At 60.0% G+C, this 7,904-nt stretch overlaps 1 pseudogene; it reads right to left on the reverse strand.

Moving 5' to 3' along the window:
• Window positions 1–1,129, reverse strand: LOC148314213 (18S ribosomal RNA; annotated as a pseudogene; the record flags this gene model as incomplete).
• Between the last annotated feature and the right edge of the window lie 6,775 nt (window positions 1,130–7,904).

A 7,904-nucleotide genomic window follows, 5' to 3' on the forward strand; every position in this document is an offset into this window, starting at 1 on the left:
ACTACGACGGTATCTGATCGTCTTCGAACCTCCGACTTTCGTTCTTGATTAATGAAAACATTCTTGGCAAATGCTTTCGCCCTGGCCCGTCTTGCGCCGGTCCAAGAATTTCACCTCTAGCGGCGCAATACGAATGCCCCCGGCCGTCCCTCTCAATCATGGCCCCAGTTCAGGAGGGAAAACCCACAAAATAGAACCGGGGTCCTATTCCATCATTCCTAGCTGCGGTATGCAAGGCGGCGCGGGCCTGCTTTGAACACTCTAATTTTTTCAAAGTAAACGCTTCGGGCCCCAGGTTAGCGGGACACCCAGCCAAGGGCATCCCGGGGGCGGCCGAGAGGCAGGGGCTGGGACAGACGGTGGCACGCCTCGCGGCGGACCGTCAGCTCGCGTCCCGAGGTCCAACTACGAGCTTTTTAACTGCAGCAACTTTAAGATACGCTATTGGAGCTGGAATTACCGCGGCTGCTGGCACCAGACTTGCCCTCCAATTGTTCCTCGCCAAAGGGTTTGGGTGTTCGCTCATTCCAATTACAGGGCCTCGAAAGAGTCCTGTATTGTTATTTTTCGTCACTACCTCCCCGTGTCGGGAGTGGGTAATTTGCGCGCCTGCTGCCTTCCTTGGATGTGGTAGCCGTTTCTCAGGCTCCCTCTCCGGAATCGAACCCTGATTCCCCGTTACCCGTTGTCACCATGGTAGGCGCAGAAAGTACCATCGAAAGTTGATAGGGCAGACATTCGAATGAGACGTCGCCGCCGCGGGGGGGCCGGCGATCGGCTCGGGCGTTATCTAGAGTCACCAAAGGGGGGGCCGGGCCGGCGGCACCGCGGAGACCGACAGCCCGCCGGCTGTGAAAGCCGGCGGGCCCGCTGCACCGCGGCAAACCGAACCCGCGTGGGTTTTGGGTCTGATAAATGCGCGCGTCCCCGCGGAGACGGGTCGGCGCTCGTTTGCATGTATTAGCTCTAGAATTGCCACAGTTATCCAAGTAACGGTGGAGCGATCAAAGGAACCATAACTGATTTAATGAGCCATTCGCAGTTTCACTGTATCGGAACCGTGTGTACTTAGACTTGCATGGCTTAATCTTTGAGACAAGCATATGCTACTGGCAGGATCAACCAGGTAGCCCTCGCGTCCGGCGGTCTGTGTTTCTTGCATTGGAACCGGAGCTGAGCGGGGAGCCGGGCGCGGGGACCGGGCGGCGCCCGCGGGAGACGGCCTCCCGCGGGGTTACCCCCGGCGGCACCCCAGCCTCCCTCGTTTCTTTCATATTTATTTCGGACGTGGGCTACCGAAATTTCCGTTACGATTCAGCCCCCGTGCGCGGTGAGGAAGTCGGCTGGGCCTCGGTATGTACTCGGTCCGTAGAGGCCGCGTTACCGCGTGGCGGTCAGTCGCGGGAGGGAGCCGGAGCCGCCCGCACGCCCGCGACCGCAACACGCACTCGGAGGCGGCGTCTTCTGACAGACGCCGGTAGGGTTTGAGAAACATGCTTTTTCGGAAAGGACCGCTCGGCTGATGCGGGCCTGGGCTCCCGCGCCCCTCTCGTGGCGGGGCGGCGCGGGGTACCCGCGAGCGCGGCGGAACTCCCGTGTAGGACATCTCTGGGCCCGTGTGGCCAACGGGCACGCGACAGGGTCGTCTCGGTCTCGCGACGAAAGCGGTTTCGCGCTGGTTGGTGCGCTAGAGGTCGATCCGCAGGCCGAAGGAACCGTCCACCCGAACACCCCGGCGCGAGGCCGGGGCCGGCAGGGGCCCTCCGATGGCGGGTCATGCTTGCCAATCGGTCAGTGGTTGGTGTGGTGCAGTATATGTCAGGGTGTGGGTGCGAGATGGGCCGGGAGGACCGCTCCTCCAGCGTCGGACCCGAGTCATAGGAAGTGCCGTTTTGTCACAACCCCAGGGGTGGGGGGGTAACGGTAGGGAAGTGCCGGCCAACGCGCAGAGGTCGACCCGCAGGCCGAAGGAACCGTCCACCCGAACACCCCGGCGCGAGGCCGGGGCCGGCAGGGGCCCTCCGATGGCGGGTCATGATTGCCAATCGGTCAGTGGTTATGTGTGCTGCGGTGATGCGGTGCCGGCCAACGCTCAGAGGTCGACCCGCAGGCCGAAGGAACCGTCCACCCGAACACCCCGGCGCGAGGCCGGGGCCGGCAGGGGCCCTCCGATGGCGGGTCATGATTGCCAATCGGTCAGTGGTTATGTGTGTGCTGCGGTGCCGGCCAACGCTCAGAGGTCGACCCGCAGGCCGAAGGAACCGTCCACCCGAACACCCCGGCGCGAGGCCGGGGCCGGCAGGGGCCCTCCGATGGCGGGTCATGATTGCCAATCGGTCAGTGGTTGTGTGTGCTGCGGTGCCGGCCAACGCTCAGAGGTCGACCCGCAGGCCGAAGGAACCGTCCACCCGAACACCCCGGCGCGAGGCCGGGGCCGGCAGGGGCCCTCCGATGGCGGGTCATGATTGCCAATCGGTCAGTGGTTGTGTGTGTTGCGGTGGGGCCGGGAGGACCGCTCCTCCTGCGTCGGACCCGGGTCATGGGAAGTGCCGTGTGGCGGTGGTGGGGCCGGGAGGACCGCTCCTCCTGCGTCGGACCCGAGTCATGGGAAGTGCCGTGTGGCGGGGCCGGGAGGACCGCTCCTCCTGCGTCGGACCCGAGTCATAGGAAGTGCCGTGTGGCGGGGCCGGGAGGACCGCTCCTCCTGCGTCGGACCCGAGTCATAGGAAGTGCCGTGTGGCGGGGCCGGGAGGACCGCTCCTCCTGCGTCGGACCCGAGTCATAGGAAGTGCCGTGTGGCGGGGCCGGGAGGACCGCTCCTCCTGCGTCGGACCCGAGTCATAGGAAGTGCCGTGTTGCGCTGGTGGGGCCGTGCCCGCCAACAGCCTTCAGTGGTCGGATACCACGTTTGCAAGCTCCCCGCTGGAATGGGGACTTAGAAGAAATGAGGGGAAAATTCCCCCGGAGCTCCGTGCCTGAGGGCGGGCTGTGAGCCGCGCCGCGTCCGCCAACAGCCTTCCATGGTCGGACACCATTGTTCGCAAGTTGCCCGCTGGAATGGGCACATAGAAGAAATTTCGAGGATAACATCCACCAGAGCGCCAGGGCGGCCGTTATTGCAGTATGCGTCCGCCTGGCAGCTCTCTTCCGCGGGAACCATTGGGCAATTTCTTTCACGGAGGTGGACATAGAAGAATTTTTGTTTCTAAAAACGTGGTTCCTAAAAATGTGCCCCAGGTGTTTTGGAAAACCCGGGTAAACCTGGGAAGTAGGCAAATGACCCTCTGACTAGGGGTAAAAACGTTTGCCTACTGCAGCGCCCCTAATGCAATTCGGCGGAACTGCAACGCCCCTGGTCGCCTAAACGCTACCCCTGGTCGCCTAAACCTCACCCCTGGTCGCCTAAACCTCACCCCTGGTCGCCTAAAAGTCACCCCTGGTCGCCTAAATTGTCAACCCCTGGTCACCTAAATTGTCAACCCCTGGTCGCCTAAAGGGGACTTAGAAGAAATGAGGGGGCAAATTCCCCCGGAGCTCCGTGCCTGAGGGCGGGCTGTGAGCCGCGCCGCGTCCGCCAACAGCCTTCAGTGGTCGGATACAATGTATGAAAGTTCCCCGCTGGAAAGGGGACTTAGAAGAAATGAGGCAAATTTCCCCGGAGCTCCGTGCCTGAGGGCGGGCTGTGAGCCGCGCCGCGCCCGCCAACAGCCTTCAGTGGTCGGATACAATGTTTGAAAGTTCCCCGCTGGAAAGGGGACTTAGAAGAAATGAGGCAAATTTCCCCGGAGCTCCGTGCCTGAGGGCGGGCTGTGAGCCGCGCCGCGCCCGCCAACAGCCTTCAGTGGTCGGATACAATGTTTGAAAGGTCCCCGCTGGAAAGGGGACTTAGAAGAAATGAGCCAAATTTCCCCGGAGCTCCGTGCCTGAGGGCGGGCTGTGAGCCGCGCCGCGTCCGCCAACAGCCTTCAGTGGTCGGATACAATGTTTCAAAGTTCCCCGCTGGAAAGGGGACTTAGAAGAAATTTGTAAAAATTCACCCGGAGCTCCGTGCCTGAGGGCCGGCTATGAGCCGCGCCGTGCCCGCCAACAGCCTTCCACGGTCGGATACAATGTTTCAAAGTTCCCCGCTGGAAAGGGGACTTAGAAGGAATTTGTCAAATTCACCCGGAGCTCCGTGCCTGAGGGCCGGCTATGAGCCGCGCCGTGCCCGCCAACAGCCTTCCACGGTCGGATACAATGTTTCAAAGTTCCCCGCTGGAAAGGGGACTTAGAAGGAATTTGTCAAATTCACCCGGAGCTCCGTGCCTGAGGGCCGGCTATGAGCCGCGCCGTGCCCGCCAACAGCCTTCCACGGTCGGATACAATGTTTGAAAGTTCCCCGCTGGAAAGGGGACTTAGAAGAAATGAGGGGGAAATTCCCCCGGAGCTCCGTGCCTGAGGGCGGGCTGTGAGCCGCGCCGCGTCCGCCAACAGCCTTCCACGGTCGGATACAATGTTTCAAAGTTCCCCGCTGGAAAGGGGACTTAGAAGAAATTTGTAAAATTCACCCGGAGCTCCGTGCCCGAGGGCCGGCTATGAGCCGCGCCGCGCCCGCCAACAGCCTTCCTTTGGTCGGATACAATGTTTCAAAGTTCCCCGCTGGAAAGGGGACTTAGAAGAAATTTGTAAAATTCACCCGGAGCTCCGTGCCCGAGGGCCGGCTATGAGCCCCGCCGTGCCCGCCAACAGCCTTCCACGGTCGGATACAATGTTTCAAAGTTCCCCGCTGGAAAGGGGACTTAGAAGAAATTTGTAAAAATTCACCCGGAGCTCCGTGCCCGAGGGCCGGCTATGAGCCCCGCCGTGCCCGCCAACAGCCTTCCACGGTCGGATACAATGTTTCAAAGTTCCCCGCTGGAAAGGGGACTTAGAAGAAATTTGTAAAAATTCACCCGGAGCTCCGTGCCCGAGGGCCGGCTATGAGCCGCGCCGCGCCCGCCAACAGCCTTCCACGGTCGGATACAATGTTTCAAAGTTCCCCGCTGGAAAGGGGACTTAGAAGAAATTTGTGAAAATTCACCCGGAGCTCCGTGCCCGAGGGCCGGCTATGAGCCGCGCCGTGCCCGCCAACAGCCTTCCACGGTCGGATACAATGTTTCAAAGTTCCCCGCTGGAAAGGGGACTTAGAAGAAATTTGTAAAAATTCATCCGGAGCTCCGTGCCCGAGGGCCGGCTATGAGCCGCGCCGTGCCCGCCAACAGCCTTCCACGGTCGGATACAATGTTTCAAAGTTCCCCGCTGGAAAGGGGACTTAGAAGAAATTTGTGAAAATTCACCCGGAGCTCCGTGCCCGAGGGCCGGCTATGAGCCGCGCCGTGCCCGCCAACAGCCTTCCACGGTCGGATACAATGTTTCAAAGTTCCCCGCTGGAAAGGGGACTTAGAAGAAATTTGTAAAAATTCACCCGGAGCTCCGTGCCCGAGGGCCGGCTATGAGCCGCGCCGTGCCCGCCAACAGCCTTCCACGGTCGGATACAATGTTTCAAAGTTCCCCGCTGGAAAGGGGACTTAGAAGAAATTTGTGAAAATTCACCCGGAGCTCCGTGCCCGAGGGCCGGCTATGAGCCGCGCCGTGCCCGCCAACAGCCTTCCACGGTCGGATACAATGTTTCAAAGTTCCCCGCTGGAAAGGGGACTTAGAAGAAATTTGTGAAAATTCACCCGGAGCTCCGTGCCTGAGGGCCGGCTATGAGCCGCGCCGCGCCCGCCAACAGCCTTCAGTGGTCGGATACAATGTTTGAAAGTTCCCCGCTGGAAAGGGGACTTAGAAGAATTGAGTAAAATTCACCCGGAGCTCCGTGCCCGAGGGCCGGCTATGAGCCGCGCCGCGCCCGCCAACAGCCTTCCTTTGGTCGGATACAATGTTTCAAAGTTCCCCGCTGGAAAGGGGACTTAGAAGAAATTTGTGAAAATTCACCCGGAGCTCCGTGCCTGAGGGCCGGCTATGAGCCGCGCCGTGCCCGCCAACAGCCTTCCACGGTCGGATACAATGTTTCAAAGTTCCCCGCTGGAAAGGGGACTTAGAAGAAATTTGTGAAAATTCACCCGGAGCTCCGTGCCCGAGGGCCGGCTATGAGCCGCGCCGTGCCCGCCAACAGCCTTCCACGGTCGGATACAATGTTTCAAAGTTCCCCGCTGGAAAGGGGACTTAGAAGAAATTTGTAAAAATTCACCCGGAGCTCCGTGCCCGAGGGCCGGCTATGAGCCGCGCCGTGCCCGCCAACAGCCTTCCACGGTCGGATACAATGTTTCAAAGTTCCCCGCTGGAAAGGGGACTTAGAAGAAATTTGTAAAATTCACCCGGAGCTCCGTGCCCGAGGGCCGGCTATGAGCCGCGCCGTGCCCGCCAACAGCCTTCCACGGTCGGATACAATGTTTCAAAGTTCCCCGCTGGAAAGGGGACTTAGAAGAAATTTGTGAAAATTCACCCGGAGCTCCGTGCCTGAGGGCCGGCTATGAGCCGCGCCGTGCCCGCCAACAGCCTTCCACGGTCGGATACAATGTTTCAAAGTTCCCCGCTGGAAAGGGGACTTAGAAGAAATTTGTAAAATTCACCCGGAGCTCCGTGCCCGAGGGCCGGCTATGAGCCGCGCCGCGCCCGCCAACAGCCTTCCTTTGGTCGGATACAATGTTTCAAAGTTCCCCGCTGGAAAGGGGACTTAGAAGAAATTTGTGAAAATTCACCCGGAGCTCCGTGCCTGAGGGCCGGCTATGAGCCGCGCCGCGCCCGCCAACAGCCTTCAGTGGTCGGATACAATGTTTGAAAGTTCCCCGCTGGAAAGGGGACTTAGAAGAATTGAGTAAAATTCACCCGGAGCTCCGTGCCCGAGGGCCGGCTATGAGCCGCGCCGCGCCCGCCAACAGCCTTCCTTTGGTCGGATACAATGTTTCAAAGTTCCCCGCTGGAAAGGGGACTTAGAAGAAATTTGTAAAAATTCACCCGGAGCTCCGTGCCCGAGGGCCGGCTATGAGCCGCGCCGCGCCCGCCAACAGCCTTCCACGGTCGGATACAATGTTTCAAAGTTCCCCGCTGGAAAGGGGACTTAGAAGAAATTTGTGAAAATTCACCCGGAGCTCCGTGCCCGAGGGCCGGCTATGAGCCGCGCCGTGCCCGCCAACAGCCTTCCACGGTCGGATACAATGTTTCAAAGTTCCCCGCTGGAAAGGGGACTTAGAAGAAATTTGTGAAAATTCACCCGGAGCTCCGTGCCCGAGGGCCGGCTATGAGCCGCGCCGTGCCCGCCAACAGCCTTCCACGGTCGGATACAATGTTTCAAAGTTCCCCGCTGGAAAGGGGACTTAGAAGAAATTTGTGAAAATTCACCCGGAGCTCCGTGCCTGAGGGCCGGCTATGAGCCGCGCCGTGCCCGCCAACAGCCTTCAGTGGTCGGATACAATGTTTCAAAGTTCCCCGCTGGAAAGGGGACTTAGAAGAATTGAGTAAAATTCACCCGGAGCTCCGTGCCCGAGGGCCGGCTATGAGCCGCGCCGCGCCCGCCAACAGCCTTCCTTTGGTCGGATACAATGTTTCAAAGTTCCCCGCTGGAAAGGGGACTTAGAAGAAATTTGTGAAAATTCACCCGGAGCTCCGTGCCTGAGGGCCGGCTATGAGCCGCGCCGTGCCCGCCAACAGCCTTCCACGGTCGGATACAATGTTTCAAAGTTCCCCGCTGGAAAGGGGACTTAGAAGAAATTTGTGAAAATTCACCCGGAGCTCCGTGCCCGAGGGCCGGCTATGAGCCGCGCCGTGCCCGCCAACAGCCTTCCACGGTCGGATACAATGTTTCAAAGTTCCCCGCTGGAAAGGGGACTTAGAAGAAATTTGTAAAAATTCACCCGGAGCTCCGTGCCCGAGGGCCGGCTATG

This window comes from Idiotropiscis lumnitzeri, unplaced genomic scaffold (genome assembly GCF_059441095.1).
Source record: "Idiotropiscis lumnitzeri isolate Australia: NSW breed Sydney's pygmy pipehorse unplaced genomic scaffold, RoL_Ilum_1.0 HiC_scaffold_365, whole genome shotgun sequence".
Classification (NCBI taxonomy): domain Eukaryota; kingdom Metazoa; phylum Chordata; class Actinopteri; order Syngnathiformes; family Syngnathidae; genus Idiotropiscis; species Idiotropiscis lumnitzeri.